Consider the following 25,577-nt stretch of genomic DNA (forward strand, 5'->3'; position numbering starts at 1 on the left):
CTTAGAAATATTTCAAGAGGATAACTGGATCCTCTCCTAAAATATTATGCAAGAGACTCTCCTTTTGTGCAACGGGTTTGACATTTGCTGGGAATTAGGGGAGAATAGGAGAGAAAGAATCCTTCACTCTATCCACTCATATTTAACTACCTTCAGGCACTTTAATTCTTGTCCATCCTTCATTCTAGTAAAACTGTCATTGAGCCAAATGATCTATCTGTGCAAAGATCTCTGTGCTGTCAGAAAGTAAAGCTACAAAGTGAAACTCACGGGACGCTATGTCAGTTTTCCATGTGAATAACAGTTATTTCACTAACTAGTTACCTTTTACACATATATTGTGACTGGAGAATGAGATGTAGCAGCAATCTTTGTGCTATGCCATTTGTAAAGTAAATTTATGTTGCCGATTTGCATGCTAAGTGCCTCTCTGGTAAGAGGAGCTCTCAAAGACAGCTTGTTTATGCGGCCATTTGTGGGTAAATTGGAATTCTGAAGCAGACCCGAGTTAAGCATGAAAAGGATTTTATGCCTTAGCCTTAAGTCAAGGATGGACTCCGGTCTTCCCACTGGAGTTAGTTTTCTCTCTTGTTGGTTTCAGATATTAGCATTAAAATCACCTTTAATCATCTCTCCTTTGCTATATCCATTATTTAAAATGCTGATCTGCTTTGGCACTGCCAAATATAAAATCCCAGATGGGTTATATTGACAAGATCTAAGTTTGCAAGGACCTGCCATGAGTAATTTAGCACATCGGGTTACATATGTTTATGTATATATACCATGAAGTCGTTTATTAGATTCAAAGCCATTTGGGGAAATAGTAAACATCCTTGCCTGAAGTTTCATTTGTTCATTTGTTTAACAGATAAATGCTGAGTATAGGCACAGGTCCCCCACTAGGCTGCTGGGGTGCTCAGAGGCTCCAGTGTTTGCCTTGTGGAGGGAGAGGAGAAAGCAGGTGGACATTGAACATGAAGTAGCTGCCACCCACGGACTAGGAGACTCAAGGCTGGGGCTGATTCTTCTGTGTCATTCAATCTCTTAGGCACTATTCTTCATCTGAGAAAGAAAGGAAGAGTGATTGGTAGATTTATAGGGAGAGCAAACGGGAATGACTGTTTCAGCTAAAGCCAAAGCCTGGAGCCGGAGCTCTGTGTCCACAGGAAAGCTGGCTTTCTCCACATCTGTGCTGACTCACAGGCATTGCCTTCAGTCTGCAGGAAGTGCTTCCCCATGGGCTCTCATCCCAACACTGACTTGAACACCCTGAAAGAACCCAAGGGAAGCCTTTAAAAGATCTTTGAGATATAAAATTAAATCATAAATATTTTTAAATAGCAAGATAGGAAAAATAAATAGGAGATGAAATTATTCTGCTCTCCTTTTATGACCTGACTTTCCTTCCCCAGAGGCTATTTTTATCAGCTGTTCTTATTTTTTTCATTTTTTTCTATATATTTTCTAAATAGTTGTATAAACAGGAAATATGATATTCAGTGGCTTATTTTTGCTGGTTGGTTTACTAAAATTGATTTCTTTTAAAGACTGTTTCATAGCTATTAAATGTGTAAACAGTAATGAATACAGGAAAATCATTCCTTAAAAGTCTTTTTTTCTATTTACCTGATATCTTTGTACAAAGATGTCATATAAAATAATGGACATCCTGTTCTGGATGCGGTGTGGTGAATGAGTGAACTCAGGCCTTGGCCACTGTCCCTGGGCTTCTTTTTGTTCAGGGCTAGCACTCTTAAACTTGAATCACAGCAGCACTTCAGGCTTTTTCTGTTTATGTGGTACTGGCGAATCAAACCCAGAACTTCATGAATACTAGGGAAGGACTCTATCACGAAGCCACATTCCCAGCTCCTTTCCAATATTTTTGATCCTCTTACTTTTAGACATTTTTGAACCAAAGAATTCTGTTTTGAAAATTTCCAAATACTATAAGCTTATAGAAACTATTCTCTATATTTAATCAGAATAAATATTTATCACATCGTATGATCAAGAAAATGAGAGAAACAACTTGAAATCCACATAGCTCCTTTCCAAATAAATGAATTTAACCATTCAGTTAATCTATTTATATATGGGAAATAGTCAAATGGTTTGCTTGAGTCTCTGAAATTCTATAGGTGTGTCACAGGTTCCAATTTCTACATTTGTAGACTTTGTGTACCATTTTTTACATTGATAAATTAACAGTATTCAGGCCAGATATAGTGTTATGTGCATTTAATCCCAGCTACTCAGGAAGCAGAGGTAGGAGGATCACAGTCAAAGGCCTAGAGGATGACTATTTTGAAAGAGCTGGAGGCATAGCTCAAGTTGTAGAATGCTTATATATAGACAGCACAAGGTCCTGATGAAATCCAGGTATGTCCAAATGAGGATGATGATGATGATGACCATAGTAGTATCTTTAGTTTTAGATGTTGAAAAGCGATCTTTTCATGAGTATGAGTAAATTAAATAAACATAATCCTGCAGGAATTATCTTCTTGAACACATTCAACGCACACATTTCAAAGTTAATCACAATTCTTTTTCAGGAATATTTCCAAGGATTTCACAAAAGTTTGTATTCTTAAAATTGCCAGCTGTGGGTTTTAAATTTGTAACTGTGTTCAGATAAACATTACCTTTTACATAAAGTTGCTGTATTTATTATTCATTTTTAATTTTAGCACTGTATATGTGCGTGAGTGTGTATGTGTATGTGTGTGAGTGTATATATGTTTGTATCTATGTGAGTGTTTGTATGTGTGTGTCTGTTTGTGTGTCTATGTGTGAGTGTTTAAGCACAGGCCTCGTACTTACCAGACATGCCATTATACCTCTGAACCATCTCTCGCACCTTTCTTTCTAGTAGTTGGTTTTGAGATAGGCTCTTTTTTAATGCCCAGAAACACAACTGAGCCACGACCCCCCTATTTTAGACTTCCCATTATCAGTGGAGTGTGTACCACTATATCTATCCCTGTGCTGAGTAAAAGTGTTAGGAGATTTCTGCCTGAGTTTGTATCAAACCATGACCTTTTCCCCTCAGCCACCCAAGAAGGCAGAATTACAGGTATGATTCACCAGTACTTGGCACTAGTTCATTTATATAAGGCATAATTATTATGTTTCCATTCTTAATGGTTGTAGTCAATATATTTCAAATGCATAGTATTCACTAAGCATAACTATAGCACACTATTGTGCATTTATAAAATAATTGTATAACAGATCTATGTCTCAGGTTGTAATACTAATTCTACTTTTATAATGAGGAACTGAGTTATTATAAAATTTAAGAGCTATAAAATGTTATATTCATAGTGAAGAAAGGTCCAATACTTGAATAAACTCTCATAGTTAATAGGAAGGCAGGATTTAAACACAGAATTTACCTACCTGTAGGCATTAATGTTTGTACATTATTAAGTACTTAGACAATGGATCACATCCCATTATGCTACATTCTTTAAAAAAAGCTTTTCAAGAATCTGAAAAATACTGTATCAAACGTTTACTTTCACTACATTTTGGGATTCATTGCCCAAGAGTATGAATGCACAATGGCTGTCTAGTACAGCACTTTTCTACCTCACTTTGCTTGTGGAGAATCACTAGAAAAACAAGCCATATGTAATGTCCTCTTACAAAAATAATCACAATGAAGTAGTTACTGGAAAAAGGAACAAGCTTATTTTCATCAGTCACATGGCAAAATCAAGCTCTGGTACTCATTGATATAAAAATATACACAATCAGGAAAAAAGGCGGAGTCAGGTGTCATTTCCTGCCCAGTAATTATTAAGCAAAGAGACTTGCTTTTATCCCTTTCAGAGAACATGCAATGAATTGTCATTTTGATTCATGGACACTTCTTATATACTGGAAAAATAAAGTTACCTCCCCTACTACGCAGTGCTTTCTTTTTTTTTTGCCAGTTCTGGCCTTGAACTCAGGGCCTGAGCACTGTTCCTTGGACTTTCTCAAGGCTAGAGCTCTACCACTTGAGCCTCAGCACCATTTCCAGCTTTTTTCTATGTATGTGGTGCCGAAGAATCGAACCCGGGTCTTCGTGCATGCCAGGCAAGCACTCTACCACTAGGCCAAACTCCCAGCCCACATAGTGCTTTCTTGTTATAGCAAATTCAATAGAATAAATTAACTGGGTTTTCTTTTTATCAAATATAAAACTGATCATATTTTCTTTGCTTCGGAATAGAAATTTCACCACAAATACTGCAAACATAAATGTCATGGCACCCAAAATTGTATAGGATGCGTCTTGATTTAGAAAAAAAAAAAAGAAAAGAAAAGAAGAGAAGAGAAAAGAAAAAAAGCCAGTGTCTTTCCAATGATGTTGAGTATAGACAACGGCTAGATAGGAAGAGTTCTGTCAACTTATTTTGCCAGGGAAAAATAAGGGTACACATATTCATTTTAGTGGCTAAGACACCAAGTTGGATACAGTTTCTTGATTACTCCTTATTTTTAGGTGTGAAGACCACAGTCAACCCTTCTCATCAGGCTCATCTCTTGTGATAGTGGAGGATGAGGGTATTCGGTTCCCATCGCCCTGATCAACTCCAGGCTTTGCCTGCCCCCAACCCGGCTGGAATTCCACTGTACCCTATGAAACAAGGGGTCCTTCTATTGGGGTACCCTCCTCTACAGAGACCAGGGCTACTAAAATCCTAAGCCAACCCCGGCGGGTTGAACTTTCCTCTCTCACCCACGGACATCTTGCCTGACCCCCTACACCTCCTTCCTCGGTTGTAATTGCTTTTGTTTTGACTGTAAAGTATCTGACAGGTCCACAACGCCGGGTGATTAATGAATCCAATATCAGTGTCCTCCCTGCTAAATTGAATTTAGCATACATTTGCTACAGGTGATCACTGGGGCCTTTGTATATACAGAAAGAAATCAAATTAATAACTAAGAACAGAACCGTTACCAAGCAGTCTCTTTTAACTTAATTTGTTTGGAGATTAGGCCCACAGCTTCTAATTGAGAACTCCATTTCAGGGACTCTCTGCAGCCATGTCCTGGGAACACGGGGCCCCGCCAATCTGCAGAAGACAAATCTGCTTGGACAGGGAAACTTGGGGAGGAGAAGGTTCTGGACTGGGGCATGCTCGGAAACACAATTAACAAAAGGAATTCTTCGCTGTCTTTTCTTAGTATGAACTCAAATAAAAAAACATTGGCTAGTCCAAAGTGGCTAGAAGGAGGGGAAAGCAAGTATAAGATTCTTCCTTGTACTTGCACAGATTATATATCAATCTATCTATCTATCCGTCTGTCTATTATTTATCTATCCATTTATCTGTGTATCTATTATCTATCTATCCATCTATTATCTGTCTGTCTATCTATATATATATATCTAGCTAGCTATCTAGCTAGCTATCTAGCTATCTATCTTTATCAAGTAAATGGAAACTCTCTTGTACATCTACCTAAAGGAAATAGAATTTGCTCACTACCTATGTGAATGTGACCAGATAGAAGGATCCTCTCTAGATGAGCCCGAGGGAGGGAAACAAAGGTCATTAGTATTTTACTTTTTGTGTTTGTCTTTTGTGTTGTTTCTCTCCTTCTATCATTTTGTCTGGTGTGTAAGTTTATGTTTTAAGGGGAGGGGAAAGGGAAACAAAGAAATATTGGAAATAAAGGGTGAAACAATTCAGTAGTAATACTCACTAGACACTTGAAAATGAACTATATAACTTATGGAGAAGGAGGGAAAATTGCGATGAAAAAAGGGAAGAGATGACACTGTTCAAAAAGAAGTGTACTCATTACTTGGCCTGTGTAACTCTAACCCATCTGTACAACATTTTACAATGAAAACAAGTTAAAATAAAATAGTATTACATGAAAAGCATGAAAATAAAAATGAACAAAAAGAAACAAAACACATGTTTTAAAATAGTTTTAAAAAGTTAAAAAAGATTATCCCATTCGCAATAGCCCCCAAAAGAATAAAATACTTAGGAATTAACTCAACCAAAGATGTAAAGGAATTATTTAATGAAAACTATAAAAGCCCAATGAATGAAATTAAAGAGGACAGTAGGAAATGGAAAGACATCCCAAGCTCATGGCTAGGGAGAACCAACATAGTGATTGTATATAGAGATTCCCTTCTTGAGCATTTGTTTGCTAAACATGTCATTTGAAATATGATGTAAAAATCAGTATTCATAAATTCTTTAATAAAAAAAGTTAAAAAAAGAAGAAAAGATGCTAAAGTGACGTTAACATTGAGAAATATAAAGTACAAGCCAGGCACCCATGACTCACGCCTATAATCCAAGCTACTCAAGAGGCTGAGATCTGAAGATCAACATGGTTCAAAGCCAGCCTGGGCACAAATGTTTGTGAGACTCTTATCTCCAATTAACCACCACAAAACTGGAAGTGGTATTGTGGCTCAAGTGGTAGAGCACTAGCCTTGAGTTGAAGAGCTCAAGGACAGTGCCCAGGCCTAGAATTCAAGCCCCATGACTCATATATACATATATATATGTATATGTATATGTACATATATACATATTTGGCATAAAAATCAAGAAAAGAAAAAGATGAAAAATCGGATCCTCCACATTTCTTTCCTTTCCTCCAGAGTGCAAGGCTTGGGATTATCTTTTAGACTGCTTTACTTTTCTTTTTTTGCCCCAGAGAATATTTTAAGGCCAATGGATTTAATTTTGACTAACAATTCTGAATTTCACCAGTGATAGATGAGGATGGATGAACAATGTCGGTTGCCACCTTTAACTCTGGTTTGTCTGGTCAGAGGGCCTTCTAGTTCACAGCTCTACAGGAGCATTCATGAGAGAACGACACGGTGAGGTTGCATTTGCTTTGGTTCTACTCGATAAAGTGACATAAATTGAAGAGCTGAAGCAGTCAGCAGACTTTCTGAAAGGCAATCTTGCTACACCCCTACTCCTTATTTATTGGTGTGACTAAAGTTTTAATGTTGCTTCCACAGATTTAACATCATGAATGCTTGTTGGGAGGGCTCCTCTGAATTCATGGGCTAATTTTTAAAGCAATCTGAAATTTTCAAGCTTGAGTTGAAATTATTTTTACCTGGTAGTTCATCATAATTTCATAACTCAAAATTTATGCCAGTAAACTACTTTTTTTTAAAGTAAAGAATGTGTGGGCTAGGCTTCAGTAAAATTGTAAGTCCAATTTTCTGGGCAAATAGCAATGCTACCATTACATGCATGAGGACAAAAGAGTATTGTTAATAACAGTGCCAGCATGATTTGGTGTCTGCTTAACTATTTCAGCAATGGATTCAGGCAATACTAGGCAAGGTTGTAATAAAAATCATGAAGGAGGAATCGACATGTTATTTGGAAGTAAGCTGGCAATTCAATATTTATTTTGTAAATGCAATTACTGAAAAATACCTGCTAGCGACTGAGAATCAATCATAGAAATGTTTATTGAATCCCTAAATATAACAGTCACTCAGGGTCATGGTGTGTATAAGAAAGGTGTGCCTCTGAGGGAGCATGCTGTGAGTTCTCCTTCCTCTCCTATATACCTTTCAACTCTTGGGTTTGGTGCCAACAAAACCCAACATATATAAAATGAAGTTTTTATTTTTAAGAAAATTTTAGAACCAGAATTGATTATTCAGCCTATATTTCTAGCTATTCACGCAATAAAATCAGGAGAATCACAGTCCCTGGCAAGTACTGGGAAAAATCTTAGCACAGAATCATTTGAGTAAACAGATTGGTTGGTCCTGGTCACATATACCTGCACTCTCAGCTAATTAGGAATCATTGTGGGAGGATCGCTGTTTAGGTCAACCAGGTACAAAAGTGTGGGACCTTATCCAAATAACAACTAGAAATACATACATGATGGGTCATGACTCAGTGACTACTAAAGAAGAGAGGGTGTTAGAAAGGAAGAGCAGGGAACGGAAGATAGACGGAAGAAAGGAAGGAAAGAAGAAAGGAAGGAAAAAACAAAACACCTAGTATGAGGATATAAGGAAAGTAGATATCATTATATAAAATAAATATTTTTGTGATCAAAGCATTGAATAACTTGTCTTGGTCAACATGGTTACTGAGAATATTGAATAAATTGTGGCATTATGGCATTCTAACTTAAAATTTAGTGTTATCAGCATTGCATAATATTGATTTCTTTCAACTCAATCCCAATTTGCACCAAAGTTGTGTTTTGGCTATAATAATATTATTATTGTTATCATCATCATCTTTTTGTTAGGGTTAGTTCTCTCAAAGTATTATTTTCTGATTTCCTTCTACCTCTTCAGGAAAATGGTGGCAACACACTATTTCTGGCTAATCCTAGACTTTCTAAAGGAGTTGTGCTACATTTTACTTCTGCCTCTTGTGACTCTTTGTTAAAATGAATAAATGCCTTTGTTAGAGTGGGATTTTTTAGAATGGATGATGTGGAATCAGAGTTGACGGCTAATCTCGCCTCCATCAGTTATTTACTGGCTTTGAAATTTTCCAGTCACCTTTCCTTAACCTCTGTTTCTGTACATAAGGTGGAATCGATGTTGCCTACATTGCAGACATGCTTAGAGCATCAGTCTAATAGCACATTGTACAAGCATTAAGCCTATCTGAGGGACTTACTAAAATGTTTGGCATTTACATTAGTCATTCATTCATAATTCTGTACTGAAAGTCCATTTATCCTCTACTTATATTTACATATCTATCTCTATCAATCTGTCTGCCTCTCTCTGTACAAAGATGCTAAAAGAGGCTTAGGAATGATCATATTTGGTGAAATCCAGTATATACATACAAATGAAAAATAATATAGCTGATAAGTTATATGCTAGCACTATCTTGGTCCAATACTCAAATATATATATATATATATATTTACATGCACATAGATTATAGATACATAACATATATTTACATACTTATCTATATACCTAACATAAATCTAACACACACACACACACACACACACACACACACACACGCACTTACATTCTGTTATTGAATATGTATCCCTACTAATGTAAATCAATTAACCAAGAAACTAAGACAGTTAAGGAAATGTGGACATGCACTGAATTAGCAGTGAAAGATATTGTTATTCTCCTGTGACTAGTGTCAGGCCTCTCTCTCTCTCTCTTTCTCTCTCTCCCTCCCTCCCATCCTCTCTCATGTTGAGCCACAGATCTATGACAGAGAGTTTAAGGTGTGATTTTTTTTGAGGAGGGTGTAAAGATTTTCTTTTTTGTTCTTGTTTTCCTGTCAGGTTAATGTACAGAGGGGTTACAGTTACATTCCCCAGGTAGTAGATACATTACTTCTCACACTTTGATACCCCTTCTCTTGTGTCCCCATTTCCCTTTCCCTCCCTCTCTCCTCCCAATCATCTAAGGTGTGTTTTTATTATTGTTTTTGCTGCTGCTAATTTTAGTTAAGAGTGAATCAGAGTCTTAGACTCACATTTGCTTGCAGACAATTCTAGATTTATTTTAGTAATCAGATAAGGGGTGCACACAGAAATAGGCTGTTTGGTCTTGATACTTTTATCAAAGTCTAGGCAGAGATTTAGACAACAAAACAAACAAAAATCCCCAACTTAATTAGTAATAGTGGTAAAGATAAAATGTTGATGAAAAGTGTGTGGTTTTAGTTCTTTCATTATATGTTTGACAAACCATAACCATTATGATTTGCAGTATAACATAAAATGAACCGAAACATGCACCTATATCACACATATAAGTTGATTTAAAAACTGCAATTTAGTATAATTCATAATACTTATAAAAATCTAATGATATAATGGAACAAGATAATTAAATATTCACAGAGATGCCAGCAGTTTAGAAGACATATAAGACACAGAAGGGAATATTTTTATTCTGGAAAAAGGAACTTCTAAAACTTCAAATGCCTTTTTAGAATCTGACTTTAATACTGAAGGATATAGCATGAAATTGGTTTGTGAAATTTCTTTACAGCATGAGGTGCTTGTAGTCTGAGATCCAAAGAAGGCTTTCCCTGTACTTGCTGTCCTATGATATTAAAGAAAAGAGTATATAAAAGGCAAAGGACAGGGCAGGATTGGTGTCAGCATTAACACCAAAGAAATACTCCAAGTGGGTTCTAAACAAGGATGAAGTAAGAATAAATCCAAAATAATAAATCCAAATTATATTTCACATTGGCTTATCTTCCAGCTTTCAGCTGCAACAGTCATGAATATTTGTCATCTATTTATCCTACCTCAATGTGAATATATCACTAATTGAATGGTCAGATGATGAATACATTCCTGAAAATTGCTTTTCAAAAAAATTAAATCTTCTAATCAAGATTTCCTAAGTGGCGTGTCTTCAGACTCTTAAATCTATAAAATGCCACGGGAAAAATAATACTACACTAAAGTAAGTTTCAAAACTGCTACACTGGAAACCCCTACTTGGCTACAGTATTGAAGATAGACATTCCTGTGACATTTCAAGCTTCCTTCTGCTTTCTCTTGCACAAATAACTGAGACCACTTAATGCCATACAACGCAGGCATAAGCAGGGTGGATTTTAGGCGAAGATACTGGCAGAAGTTGAAAGCAATTCTCCATCTCTGATGTTTTGTATTTCCCTTTTTAAAAAAAAATCCTGGAACAGAAGATGCTTCTCAGCACAGGTTGTGCAAGTACAAGCTGGTCATGTCTCAGCCAGCCACAGATGGGTCTCTGTGCTGGGTCCCTGCCTTGTGGCAGGCATGCAGTGTGAAATATCCATAAATCTTTGTGATTTAAAACAGTGGGTGTACATCAAAATACACTAAGCTGATGTTTACCATTTAACTGTGAAGAACTCATTTCATATAACAAGATCTCTTGATGACATTTAGTAAAGACAATTCTTAAAAGTCTGGTGTAGTGTCCCAAATTTTTAACTTAACTACAGAACTTTTTCCATTTGAGAATCTGTTCATACACTGTGGATCCGGTGATCAGTGGAATCAGTGTGTCAGATAATGGTTCCAAATGCAACTTCACCTTATTTATTTCACAGTGCTCCCAAAATCCATGACCAGTGAATTGGCTGGTATTTAGGACTTTTTCCTTGTAGGTGATTCTCATGAAAATAATGGCTTTCCAACCATCTATGAGAATCCATTGATCTTTTCCAGAATTTACAACACTATATTCCTCATACATGTAAATAAAAACTTTATTAATCATTTTTTTCTTTTTACTTCATTTTTGCCATGCTGGTGCTCTGACACTTGGGCCATGCCTGGAATCACACGCTTTTTGTTGCTTTTATTGTTTTATTTTTAAGATGAGTTTGGTAAATTTTTCTTCCTAGATTGGCTTTGAACTACATTGCTCTAGATCTTAGCTTCCTGCATATCTGTGAAGACACAGGCCTGACCCACTGGCACCTAGACATTTCTTAAAGGCATAATTTACTTTTTTCCATCGAATTACTAATATCTCCAAAAATATAAAGTATACCCCAAAGTAAACTAGAAGAAGGAATTTGTTTTTTTTGCCTGGTTCTCTTTCTTTTTTTAAATTTTTTTTTCAGCCACTGAGATCTTTTTTTTCCATATATTTTTATTATAATTAATAGAAGGGTTACATTATATTCACCAGATAGAAGGTGCATTACTTCACATACATTGATACTCTTTCTCATGTCTTGGTCCCCATCTCCCTCCCTCCACTCTCACCCCTCATCTTGTTTTCCCCCCTTCCCTATCCAATTTCATAAAAAACAAATAAGCATATATAAAATATATCAGATAACAAAGTGAAATACTATAACAATATGTGATAACCAAGGGACAGCAAAAGAGATGAGAGAAAACATAGTACATTAAGGACAACAATCACTCATTATATGGCTTTTGTTTCTATATCCTGGAGATCCTTTCATTTAGCGTCATACTATATGGCCTTATATATCAAGGTTTTCTTCTATTGTAAATCTCTGCTAGGAGAGCCCAAGGTTTCTACTAATTATGACAAATGAGGGAAACCATTGAGTCTAAGTTCCTTTGAGTCTGACTTACTTCACTTAATATGATCTTTGCTAAGTCTTTCCATTTCCTAACAAATGGGGCGATGTCATTCTTTTCTGACAGCAGTATGGTATTCCATTGTGTATAAATACCACATCTTGTTGATCCATTCATCAACTGAGGGCATCTGGGTTGGTTCCATATCTTTGCTATGGTAAGTAGTGCTGCAATGAACATTGTTGTGCTAGTGGCTTTAGTATGCCCTTGTTTCTGGATGATTGGGTAAATGCCAAGTAGTGGAATGACTGGGTCATAGGGGAGCTCTATGTTTAGTCTTTTGAGGAACTGCCATACTGCTTTCCATAATGGTTGAACGAGTTTGCACTCCCACCAACACTGTAGTAGTGATCCTTCCTGGCCACATCCCCTCCAGCATCTGTTGTTATTAGATTTCTTGATCCTGGCCATTCTAACTGGAATGAGGTAGAATCACAATGATGGTTCTCTTTCTTGGGTTTGGGGGGGGGGAATACTCCTGAGTGTCGAACTCAGGGCCTCCACTAGTCTCCTACCAAGATACATCTTCAGCCCCCACAGAGCAGATTTTAAAATACCTTCTACAGTCATTTCTACTAATCAGCTCCTTTCTTTTTCCTGAAAATGTTTTCCTCTCATTCATTCATGTTAGATTCACATTGCATAAAAAAACATGATCACTGGGATATCAATATGTGGCTTGCAGAGTATTTATTTGAAAAATGACACAGAATCAGTGTGTATTGCTTCAGGTCCCATCTCTTATTCAGTGCTTTTATTAAGGAGCTAATCTCTGCTCAGAGAGTCAAGTATTTGTTCTGTTCCTTATACATCCAGTGAAAGGAGAATTTACTGTCCAAATACTTTCTTTACAGTCTCAAAGGTACACAGCAAGTTTATGTGGTATCTGTGCCCACACAATGTACATTTGTACACGTACTTAGTGGCTCATCTATCTGAGGACAAGCCACTGACTTCCCTGATAGAAACAAGAATTGCTATTTCCAGTCCACTTTAAATCTAATATTAGGTTTACATCATCTCTTCGCTGCTCATGGGTTTTGATTCTTCTCATACCTACTTGTGTTCATAGTTTCCAGGTTATTTAGCACAGTTCTTCCTAATTTCCACATGCTTCAGGCCACAGGGACTTATTACATACATTTCGAGTTGCCTAAGAGCTTCTCAGAGTAATTATAATGATCATTTAGGAAACAATCCAGCATTCAAATGTCCTGTTTTATCAATATAGGTGTTTGTTTTCAATTCCCAAATAAGTTACATTTCACTTGAGATTGACTTTTTTAAGGTGCACATTGGAAGTATGAGCTAAAAGTAAATAAAAATGGGAATGTTTAAAGTATGGTATGTTAAAATGTATTCAGGAGTTGAGGTCCGCGGCCTAGTCATGCGAGCTAGAGCCAGGGGCCTGTGGAAACATGAAGAGGATAAACAGCTGTATGACCAGCGATGGACAAGTCCTGGAAGAGCTGGAAACAGAAGGAGAGAGGCAGCTGAAAAGCCTCCTTCCGCATCAGCTTGACACCTCTGTCTCCATTGAGGAATATGTCTCCAAGAAAGAGAGCTTTGCTCCTGGTACTATGTACAAGCCCTTTGGCAAGGAAGCAGCTGGGACTATGACTTCGTCCCAATTCCAGACACTGCATGAAAAGGACCAAGAAACTGCTTCTCTCAGGGAACTAGGGCTTAGTGAAACAGAAATCTTGATCTGGAAGAGCCATGTTTCAGGTGATAAGAAGAAAAGGCTAAGGGCAACTCCGCAAGCAATACAGAATCGCCTCCAAGATACTGAAGAAAGGATCTCAGAGCGCCAACGCATCCTTTGCTTGCCACAAAGATTTTCAAAAAGCAAACAACTGACCCGAAGAGAAATGGAAATAGAAAAGTCTTTATTTCAGGGTGCTGATCGACACTCCTTCCTTAAGGCTCTTTATTACCAAGATGAATCCTGAAAGAAGAACAGAGGTGATCCCATGAACAACCTGGAAAATTTTTACCAAGAGGTGATAATGTAAAAGCATCTTGAAGAGTTCTAGCTTATGAGAGGTGAACCCCTGGCTCCCACTCACTGGTCTCAGCTACATCAGTGAGTGATAGTGCCACAGCTGAGAACTCGTCATTACTCCAGGAGGAGGGGAATCAGGCAGCACAGGGTAAAGGTCCCAGTCTCCATGAGGCAAAAGTTAATGATTTTTCACCTGAGCAGTGTTGGACTGGGCCTAAGAAGCTGACAGAGCCAATAGAGTTTGTCCCAGAAGATGAAATCCAGAGAAATCATTTGTCCGAGGAAGAGATCCAAAACATTCCTGTTTTCTTCATATAATCCAGGGAAACCGAACAAGGTGTTATACCTGAAGAACCTTAGCCCTCGAGTGACAGATAGAGACCGTATCTCATTATTCGCCCGCTTCCAGGAGAAAAATGGACCTCCAACTGAATTCCCAATGATGACTGGGAGAATGAAGGGACAAGCTTTCATCACCTTTCCCAATGAGGAAATAGCATGCCAAGCATTGCATCGAGTAAATGGATATAACCTGCATGGGAAAATATTGGTGATAGAGTTTGGAAAGAACAGAAAGCAACAATTAGATCTCAAGGCTGCTTCTCTTGCATCATCTTCTTCAGACAATACAGCAGTCGTAAAGAAGTCAGTAGTTATATATAATCAATGTGCATGTATATTTACATATGCACATGCTCTAGCTGGATGGTCTTTTTGGCATGAGAATCTTGATTCTAGAATTTATGTATGGGTAGAAATATCTTTGGGAGTGAAAAAGGAGAAATTAGAGAGCAAGAAATTAGAAAAAGAATTTCTACTTTTGAAAATAATTGGTGGGAAATATTTTCTTTTATTTCTTTTTTGTTGTTATTGGTTTTTTTTTGCCAGTTTTGGGGCTTGAACTCAGGGCCTAAGCACTGTCCTTGGGCTTTGTCAAGGCTAGTGCTCTACCACTTGAGCCACAGCACCACTTCTGGCTTTTTCTGTGATGTGGTACCAAGTAATCAAACCCAGGGGTTCGTGCATGCTAAGCAAGCACTCTACCACTAGGCCAAACTCCTGGCCCTGGTAGGAAATATTTTCTACAATAAAATACTATATAGGACATGTACTATACTGAGTATTAAGGGCAATACACAGAATATTATTTTCACTGAACATAGGATTATTCCTGAGGATTAAAATTTTTTTTACCATTTTCTGGAGTCTTAAACTATTCACTCCAAGAATAATATTCTTTCAGAATTGCTTTCTACCTGTAAAACTTTAAAAAAAATAATTAAATGTTGAAATATTTATTTACTGGAACACAATAATCTATAATTTTATCCAACTAATGAATAAAAGACATAAATATCAATCTGTGCTGTTATAGCAAAGATATCAGCAGTAGGTAATTTTATAGGTGAGTTGCCATATTTAATGAATACTTCTCCATTTCAGTTCTCAGAGCCTTCAAAGGGCTGTATATTTTTCTAATTAAATCTTTTAGATCAAAATGTTGGTGTTTTCATGACCATTTAAAGCTAGATACCATTAAGTGTTGATTCAAAGCAATAAACATTAAGCACATGTCTGATATGTGTTAAATATTAGGTATGTGGATTCTAGAAGAGTGCCATGCTTACAAGTAGTACTAAATGTCATGGGAAAAAAGTTCTCTAGAAGAGAGACAGCCTATCAAAAATCCTATACTTATTTGTTTATGATTGCTGAAGAATAGAAAGACAATATGGTATAGAAGACTTGGTGCCAATAGTCGAGTCAGACATCCCTGTGAATCTCATGGCCCACACATGGCACTAAACTTGGCAGTTCAATTCATGTAAACTTCAGTTTCTCATCTTACTACTTATGTTGTGAGGGTTAGATGAGACATTTTCCAAAGTGAGAAACAAAGAAAGTAGAATGTGTAAAATTGACAGAATGCAGGGTATCTGATAGAGCATTAGGAACTCTAATGTATGTTTTGAAAGTGACAGAAAAGACAGTGTTACAGAAAAATAGCGCAAGAAACACTAGCTATAAATATTTTTAATTTGATGAGAAACACAAATCTGATTTCTCATTAGTAACAGTAGCTGTAGGCCTGATTTAATCCCACCTAACTCAGGAGATTTAATCCCACCTAACTCAGGGTTGCTTGAGGCCTGGAGTTTGAGACCAACCTGTGAAACACAGTGAGACCCTGTCTCCAAAATGCAAAACAAAAGCAAAAAGCAGATAAAGGAATTGTAAGTGTGATTTTAGAGTATGTGCAGTACTAAGATAATATATTCAAAATTCTTAGAGAAAAATAACTAATTTATGAACCTATATACAATAAAACTCATTTTCTAAAAATGAAGATAAAGTAAAATGTTCCCGTGTAACAAAAAACTCTTGCTAGCCAGCCTTATTGGACATAAAAAGGAACTTTTTGATTGAAAGCAAGTGACTTGAGACAGTAATTTGACTCTACATATAAAAAGAAACAGAGAAAGGTAATTATAGGAGACAAGCAATGCATTTTCCTTTATTCTCTTGAATAGTTTTAATTATATATGGTTATATATTTATAGGTATTTTGTTTGGCATGGATGTGATAATAACAGGACAAAAAGAAGCTAGATGGACATAGTGATGTATTTTACTAAAGAAATAACATATAGTACTTAAGTTCATAGGAACAAATAGAAAAAATAAGAAAAGAGAAAGATTAATTTTAATATAATTTTATTGTTATTATTAAGGTGTTGTACAGAGGGATTACCATTCCACGATTCAGGTAATACATGCATTTCTCTTTTGGACAGTGTCACTCCTTCACTCCCCTCCCCCATTTCCCCCTTCTGTCCTTGCCCACATGTCACAAACTTCATATACTTCATTTTCCAAATAATGTATACTGATTACCATGATTGAATTTGTTCACCCTTTCTCCTTCCTTTTCTGCACTTTTCCTTATCACCTCGCTTAGAAACAGAAAAAGGAAAATAGCACATACAAACACTACCATCACCACCACCACCAATTTGTTTTGACAAATAGTACTTTAAATGTTCAGGAAAGTTATGCCTAAAGATTAATTTTTAAGGGGGAGAGAGTTTGGCCTAGTGGTACAGTGCTTGCCTAGCATGTACAAAGAACTGGGTTTAATTCCTAGGAACCACATACATAGAAGTGGTGCTGTGGCTCAAGCTGTAGACTTGAGAAAGCCCAAGGACAGTGTTCAGGCGCTGAGTTCAAGCCCAGGACTGAGAATATATATATATTAAATACTATCTTCAAAAGACAGAATTAGATTAAGAAATAGACCTATTAACTAAATATATAAAATGAGTAATAAAAAAGAATCCACACAAAGCCCAGACTCACATGACTTCTGGGGTAACACAATAACCTCCCCCAAAAAATACAATTTAGTCACAGACTCCTCCCCCAATACAATAGGGAACATATCTGACACCTTATACAGCATTGAATCCCAGGAATATGCTCAGTGAAAGTCACAAGTGACTACATATGATCTGATTTCATTTATATAAAGTGTCCAGTTGGCAAATAGATGTGATACTATTTTGTTTGGGATGGGAAGGAAAGGAATAGAAATGATTGGGGACAATAGTAAAGTCTATGAGTTTTCTTGAGAAAACTAAAATTGTGCCAAATGAACACATAGCATTCATATACTAAAACTGTTTAGTATATAACAAATACAAAATATAGGAAGTTGGATATTAACAAATATCCATCAGTTGGAAAATGAGTAACTCCACTTACTTTGTATCCATTGAAATAGCAGATCACATCTATGAATATATTCTTGCCTAAACTCCCAATAGTTTGCATTAATTTAAAAATTAATGAGAGGATGGAAAGGGCATACTGATCAAGATACTTTATACTCAGAACCTGATATGTTTAAAGAAAATTGTAAATCTTTTGGAAATAAAATTTCATAGACTGAAAGGAGGCTTTCACTTTGTGAAAATTTTTAGGGTGGTACAATTTTAGGTCGTTTTTACTTTTTTTCAGTATTTTAATTGAAAAAAAAAATTACTCTTGCTATGACATGGCTTCCAGAATATTTGTCAGACATTATCTGACTTTACTCAGGACAACTCCTATTTCTTTGATATGCTATACTACTCACTTAGGATTTTAACTACTCTTTTAAACATAGTTTAAGAGATAAATAGTGAATTACCTGGTTATAGCCTCTTTTATATGTTACCCAGGGACATAGGTTTTTCAGCTAGACTTTCCAGAAGGAACTGTTTCCTGTTGGGTGGAAAATCTCATTCTGCCCTATACTAGATCTGCAAACCACAAATAATGGAGAAAAATAAATATAAAGAGAACTTTTGAAATGGTGCATTGATACAGAAACTGTGTATAACCAATGAAATTCTGCTCAGCAATAAAAACTAATAACCATCTATGCAACAAGTCAAATGTATCTTAAATGCATTTTGCTAAGTAAAAGAATCCAGGCTCAAAGGCTACTTACTGTTTGATTCCTTGTATATATTCTAGGAAAGACAAAACAATAGGAATGAATATGGGAGTAACATTGATGTATTCTGTGACTACAGAGTTGTAGTATTAGGAATTTATTTGAATGATGGTAATTTTCTGAACCTTGTTTGTAATTCCATAAGTTTATGCACTTGTCAAAACTTATAGAATTGTAAATTAAAAAGAGGACTCTTCCTGTAAAAAATAAATAAATAAAATGTATTCAGACTAACATTTAATAATACCTATAAAAAAAGCTGAAAAGTATCCATTAACTTTTCTCATGAGAAAGTCTTATATTTCTCTATTACTTAAATTCTATTTGACATTCAATTTAAAATCCAAAGGATATATGAAGGTCTTTAGAATAATGACTATGAAATAGCAATACAGTATGACATTTAATGTGGTGGATAGATACATCTCCTACTTGAAGAGATCTAATGTCACCCTGTGGGGTGTGTGTGTGTGTGTGTGTGTGTGTGTGTGTGTGTGTAAGTGTAACTTTTATCATACTCTCTATGGAATATTATCCAGCTCTTCACGGAAACAAAATCTCTGTGTCAACATTCCTCAGTTTCACACTGTTTTAAAGTTTAATGTTAACATGAGAGCTAAATTTATTTAATATTACTTAATATCCTACCCAGAGTTTTCAAAATCAGGATTTCAAAGAATCCATGATTCATTTGTTTTAACATGAGTGGTTTCACTTTTAGGATTCTGATATTATCATTTCATTTCCTTCCCTTCAGTTAACTGCAAGGCACAATCCCATAATTTCAGATCTATCTATCTATCTATCTATCTATCTATCTATCTATCTATCTATCTATCTATCTATCTATAGATATCTACTTATAGATATCTATAGCTATAGATAAAGAGGAAGAGAGAGAGGGAGGGAGAGAGAGAGAAAGAGAGAGAGAGAGAGAGAGAGAGAGAGAGTCACTTCCATGAGCTATTATCTTCATTATCAAGTACCTGAGGTTATAGTTGGCTGTACACTAGAATTCCTAACAATTATTCTAGTTCCCAGTGGATGTAAATCAAAAGGTTACACTGAAAACTCTTTCTACATGTTTAAAATAAGAGCCAGAATTTTACACAATGAAGAACTGGGAAAGAGACCAAGATGATAGCAAGATATAGTCACAAACTCTATCAAAGAAAGTTTGACATGGCTTTCAAACATTTTTTAAACTCCAGTAGGTAATTATGGCATCAAAAATTTCACTTACGTATAACAATTACACAAAATTTCTGAGTTCCAAGTCTCTACGGACAAAGAACCTTAATCTAGAGGACAATTAAACATCTTTCTCAAGCTCTTTTCTTTTGGGGCTAGCATGGTGCATCTTTTTCTTGAGATTGATTGGTACAGTGGGTGTACATAATGCCCAATAATATGTCATGTCAAGTTTTTTTAATCAAGTCATCTTTCATGCTGATAACCCCAGAAATGAGCACTATTCTCTTTGGTGATAAACTACAGATACATGTGGACTTGCCTTTCTGTCCACTGATCCCTTCACTAATGCTAGGTCACCACAGCTGCTTTCACCTCTTGGCAAGGTTGGCTTGCTACCTATGATTTCCATATCGCAGGATGTTTCTATAAGATGAGACATCTCCTTATCCAGAATCCTTTCTCTGACTTCTTCCTGACTCCCTGGAGTCTACTGAGAAATAGCCTGTTGTGCCTTCAAGCCAACCAAACCTCTCCTTGGGCTTTTCCACATCATATCTCTAATCTCTTCTATCTTTCTTTTTCACTTCTCTACATCCATGAGAAAAGGACACACAAAATAAACAAGAGCCTATCAAAAAGTACTCTGATGTTTTATAACACCGCTTTCCCAGGAAGTTTTACCCAATGAAGTAGATAAAAAGATTTGTACTCCCACGAACCTGTCCTATGTACCTTGTACATTTCATTCTCATCAGTCTCCCAAATGATAGATGTGTTTACACACCCTGCATATCTCCTACCTTATTATTCGTTCTTCTAGAATGAGCTTAATTTCTGAGTAATTTCCAGGTATTGCGTGTGTGTGTGTGTGTGTGTGTGTGTGTGTGTGTGTGTGTGTGTGTAGGGCAAAAATTTCCAAGTCTAGTATCGTTGATTTTCCTGTTAAAGTGGTACATGAAATCATGGCTACAAATTCTTTCTGTTTTACATTTTATAGGAACTAGCCCAGGGGGTCTTATGCATATTAGACTTGTTTTTATACTTTTGTTTCATAGTACTAGAAGCCTGTAGATTTTTGCATCATATTTACTTATAATCAAACCTGTGAGTGCGTGTATTAGGGGAGGGGGCTTGTTAAAGTCAGGCTCATGCAACGTAACCCAAGATGACTTTGGGTTTGTGATCCTCTTGCCTCTGCAGTGCTGTCACTGAAGTCTCTGTAATTTTAAATCATGTGATGATATGATTTAAATCTTATGATTCTTTGTGTTCCTGGTGATTCATGCACGAAGAATTAAAGGAAACTGGATGGATTTTGCTGAGCCCCTTTGCAACTTTCTGTGTTTCACTGGTGTCCTTGGAAGGAGAGGAAGTAGGCTTCCATGACTTGGCCACATGTATAATATAAACTTCAACTAATAATTTTAATATAAACTTCAACTAATAATTTTAAAGGATGCACGTGAAATTAGGTTATATGGCGCATTCCATACATATCCTGGGACCTCTTTTATAAGCAGATATATTTTTATGGATCAAATAGACACACAAAACATCTAGAAAGGTTACTTGCCACCTATAGCAAGAGATCTTACCAAATACCTCCATCCACACTGAGGAGATTCACAGATGTAGGTCACTTCCCAAAGATCCATGCTTTTCAAACCCATGGACTTTACATGTGTTTACCATATGTTATTCTGTACCAATGATGTTCTACTAAAATCATTCCAGGAGCAAGAAATTTCCTCAAAGTAGATATTAGTATATAGTCCAGAATGGTGTCAGATTTTATGTTGGGTTCACCATGGATTTGTCTCTGTGACTTAAACACAATGCAGGAGAGAAAAACAGTTAGATATTGTTGTAATGATTACTGCTGTCCACTTTGTATTCTTTAAAATCAAGGCTGATGTTTATAATTAGGGAAACATGCCAGGCTCTGGTGGTTCATGCTTAAAATCCTAGTTACTCAAGTGTCTGAGATCTGAGGATTGTGGTGCAAAGCCAACCTGGGCAGGAAAATACATGAGATGCTAATATTTGATTAAGCAATAGGAAACCAGAAGTGGCACTGTGGCTAGGGTTGTGGAGTGCTAGGCTTGAGTAAAAGAGCTCAGGGACAGTACCCATGCCCCAAGTTCAAACCCCAACTCCAACAAAATTAAAAAATAAAGGAAGAAATAAAAAGACATGAAGTAAGTATTCGCCTATTATGCACCTGCTGTATACATGGAAATTTTATAAGAGAGTCATGTAATTGATACTGAAAAACCATTCAAGGAGTTTTCTCCTTTGATAACATGATATCCATTTAGTTATTGAAACAGAATATCTATGTAACATAAGCCTGATGTGATAACTTTGGTATAAAAGGTTACAAAAGTGTCTTTGGAAGATATTTCCTGATAAAGTACAAGATGGAGGGACATATTTTATTTAAGGCAAAATATTTCCCATTACATAATCAAATAACTGAAGAGAATACTTAGACAATTTTTTAATATTCTCCTTCTGCTTTAGGAACATTTTCAAACTATTAATTAAAAGAACCTCAAAAAGCAATAGAGGAAATGAGAAAAAGGGGAGGAAATGTCATGAATGAACAATGGAAACAATAGTCACAAAAGTTCTACTTCCCAGGAGGAATTTAATAAATGCTGTGGTAACTTCAAGTTGCACAAATTACCGGTGGCTGCCATTCTGGTTAAACAGAACTTCAGCATCTGGAATTGGGAATTACTGCAGACAACTATGGACAGTATATGGTCTGCAATATTTACTCAGGTGGTAGGATCAATCTTAGCACAACACCTCAATTAGTTCTTGCTGATTAGCACATTGTGATAAGCAAAGATGGCAATACCTCCAGAGCTGAGTGGGGAAGGAATCACAGGTCATCTTCACTCAATTAATTGACCTTGAATGTGAATTAAAAAACACTGCCAAAGGCATGATTGCCCAAGAAAATTAACTTGAAAGCATAAATGTAGAGCACTTCTTTAAAAATAAAATTTGTATTGCTTTCATACTAATCATGATATTCTCACACAGTATGAAATAAACACAGTGAGAATCAAAAAATTTTTTTAAATTAAAAAAAATTCTCAGTCACAGTTGCTAGGTGACTGCTAAGAACTAAGTCAAGTCAGAGGATGGTAAGTGAACATTTTAATATCTCAAACAGCTCCAAATTATCAAGAGAAACTTCCTGTTTTATGTGTGATCTAGAAATTCAGGTGGCAGGAATCAGAAAAATAATCATAGTGGAAACCATTTTAGTACCTTCTTTGGAGGTATATGGTGTCAGTGTTGCCTGGGCAATGTGTATTTTTTAGAAAAAAATTCCTACGAGTCACAGAGCTGAGAAAACACCATTTGGTTCTAGGGGGAGAAATGAAAGAAAGCATATGAAACGTGGGTCATCCTTCCGCTGGAGAATACAAGTCTCAGATGTGGTTGTCACAGATTTATTTTCAATTCTGAATATGTATTATCGCACTTGAGCAGCCCTTGAAGGTTCTTATTTTAAAGGCCGAAGAGAAAACTACTTGAAAGGTACTGACTACATATCTGAGAGTCCTTCTATTGTTCCACAAAACACTTCAATGTATTTATTATTTTATATCACAATATCCAAGCGATTGTTGAACACAGACTGCTCTAAGAATTGATCAAGTACAACTCTTTTGGAAAGCCTACTAATTTTAGATTCCCTTTTTAAGCATTTAAAAAGAAGCAATTCATAATAACTATAGTTACAGCATAAAGGAAGATCAATTTTCTTTTACATTGAATTTGACTTTAAAATTCATCTTTTATAAAGAGCTAAATTAATAATAGTAGCTTATAAATGTACTTGTCAATTTGCCTAAGAAAATGGAACAAGTTATGAGAGTTGTCACATCCTAAAGGCATATGCCTCTGTGAGATTTATGTGGAATCTAAAACTTAAGGGACAAATGTATATACTAATATGAGGCTTATGAATGCTGGTCACGGTTTAACTTTTATTGCTTAATTGAGAATGTATGTCACAACACAATTATTCTAAGAATAGCATTTCAGTGAAGAAGAGAGATTTTCTCTCAAAAGCTAACTTTATTCTTATTTGACAGAAGGAAAGATTGCATATTTTTGAGGTTAATAGCAATATCATGAGAAGTTACCAAATCCATACTATTTTATTTTTCCCTATCATGTATTTATTTTAGAGCTAAGTTATTTAAAGCCTAATTTCCTCTGAATTTTTAAAAGTAATTTGATGAGGATCCAATGTAGACCATATAGGGAGAAAGGCAGAATTTCTCAAAATAATGTGAAGAAAAAATACATGTTTTGTTATAGGTCAATAATACAGTTACAGATTGACTTGGGAAGGTTTGCATAGCTCATTAATGCCTGTAACAACCATAGGTTTATGAGTATGACAAAGTAATATTTTACACTGCAGTAATCACAGAAGTGTTTCTTTTCATAGTTTCAAGTAGCAAGCATTTGTTTCCATTTCTTGGAGTTCAGTTTGATAAACAACATTTTATATAAACATATGCACATAGCTATTGAGCCATCGTGATCCTCTCCTAAAGAATGTCCGCTTTGGTCTCACTTTGTGAATGCTTAGAGTCCTGTTTAAGTTTTCATGTCCAAGTATAACTTATTTGTCTTTTACTTTTCCCATTGTGCTTACTTATAGATTCATAGGTACATTCTAATTATTCAAATAACAAATAAATAATTTAATGAGGAAAAGCTTGAAACCTTTGCTTATTTGACTCTGGCTTATTTTATTTCATATAATTTGTTTCCAAGTCTTTTCATTTTCTTATAAATGGGGCAATGTCATTCCTTTTGATGGAAGCACAGAATTTTACTGCACACACACACACACACACACACACACACACACACACACACACATATGTCATATTTTCTTAATCCACTCACCTACTAAGTGGTACCTGGGTTGATTCCATATCTTGGCTTTGGTCAATAATACTTCAATGAACATGGTGTGCTGGTGGCTTTAATGTGGCCTAATGTGTGGTCAATTGGATAAATGCCCAAGAGTGTGATTGCTGAGTCATAGGAAATTCTATGTTGAGTCTTTTGAGGAAACTCCATACTGCTTTCCAGAGCAATTGAACAAGTTTACATTCCCATCAAAAGTATAAAAGCTTTCATGAAAAGCCATAGCCAATATCTCACCTTTCTAATCCTAACTACTCAGGATGCTGGATCTGAGGATTGTGGCTCAAAGCCAGCCTGGGCAGAAAGGTCCTATGAGACTTATCATTCACCTAACTACTCAAAAACTGTACGTGGAACTGCGTCAGAATGGTAGAACACTAGCCTGGAGGGAAGAGAGCTCAGGGATAGTGCCCAGGCCCCGAGTTCAAGCAGAATTACTAACAATACAAAACAAAAATCTCATTTGGTTCTATTTTATATATGCTCTTTCAATTGGTTTAAATATTCATAATTTCTTACAAAAGAATTGTAACTGTGGCCTCTTTTTTCAGACAATTCCAATTTTATTGCTAGCTTAGAATTTACATTTGTCAAATGTATTAAGTCAAAAACTCTATGTATACTAAAACAGAGATTTTTATTTCATGTTAGATGTGTTCAATGTTATGCTGAGCATGTATTAAATAGTGTACTGTGTGCTAATATTAACTGAATGTCAGTGGTCAGTTTTAGCAGGCCTTTTCTGGTATTATATTCAGCAATATAACCTCTTTGGTTAGGTGAAAGTCTTCCTTCTTTCCCCTGTAGTCTTGACAGAGTTTT

General features: G+C 36.0%; 1 protein-coding gene and 1 pseudogene across 1 annotated transcript in view; both read left to right on the forward strand.

Annotated features, from left to right (window-relative positions):
* Cntnap2 (contactin associated protein 2) overlaps positions 1–25,577 on the forward strand; it is a 1,438,942-nt gene that overhangs the window by 191,365 nt on the left and 1,222,000 nt on the right. The window lies entirely within an intron of this gene.
* LOC150063742 (RNA-binding protein 41 pseudogene) lies at positions 13,506–14,755 on the forward strand (annotated as a pseudogene).

The sequence above is a fragment of the Megascapheus bottae genome, chromosome 5 (assembly GCF_031878675.1).
Source record: "Megascapheus bottae isolate mThoBot1 chromosome 5, mThoBot2.hap1, whole genome shotgun sequence".
Classification (NCBI taxonomy): Eukaryota; Metazoa; Chordata; class Mammalia; order Rodentia; family Geomyidae; genus Megascapheus; species Megascapheus bottae.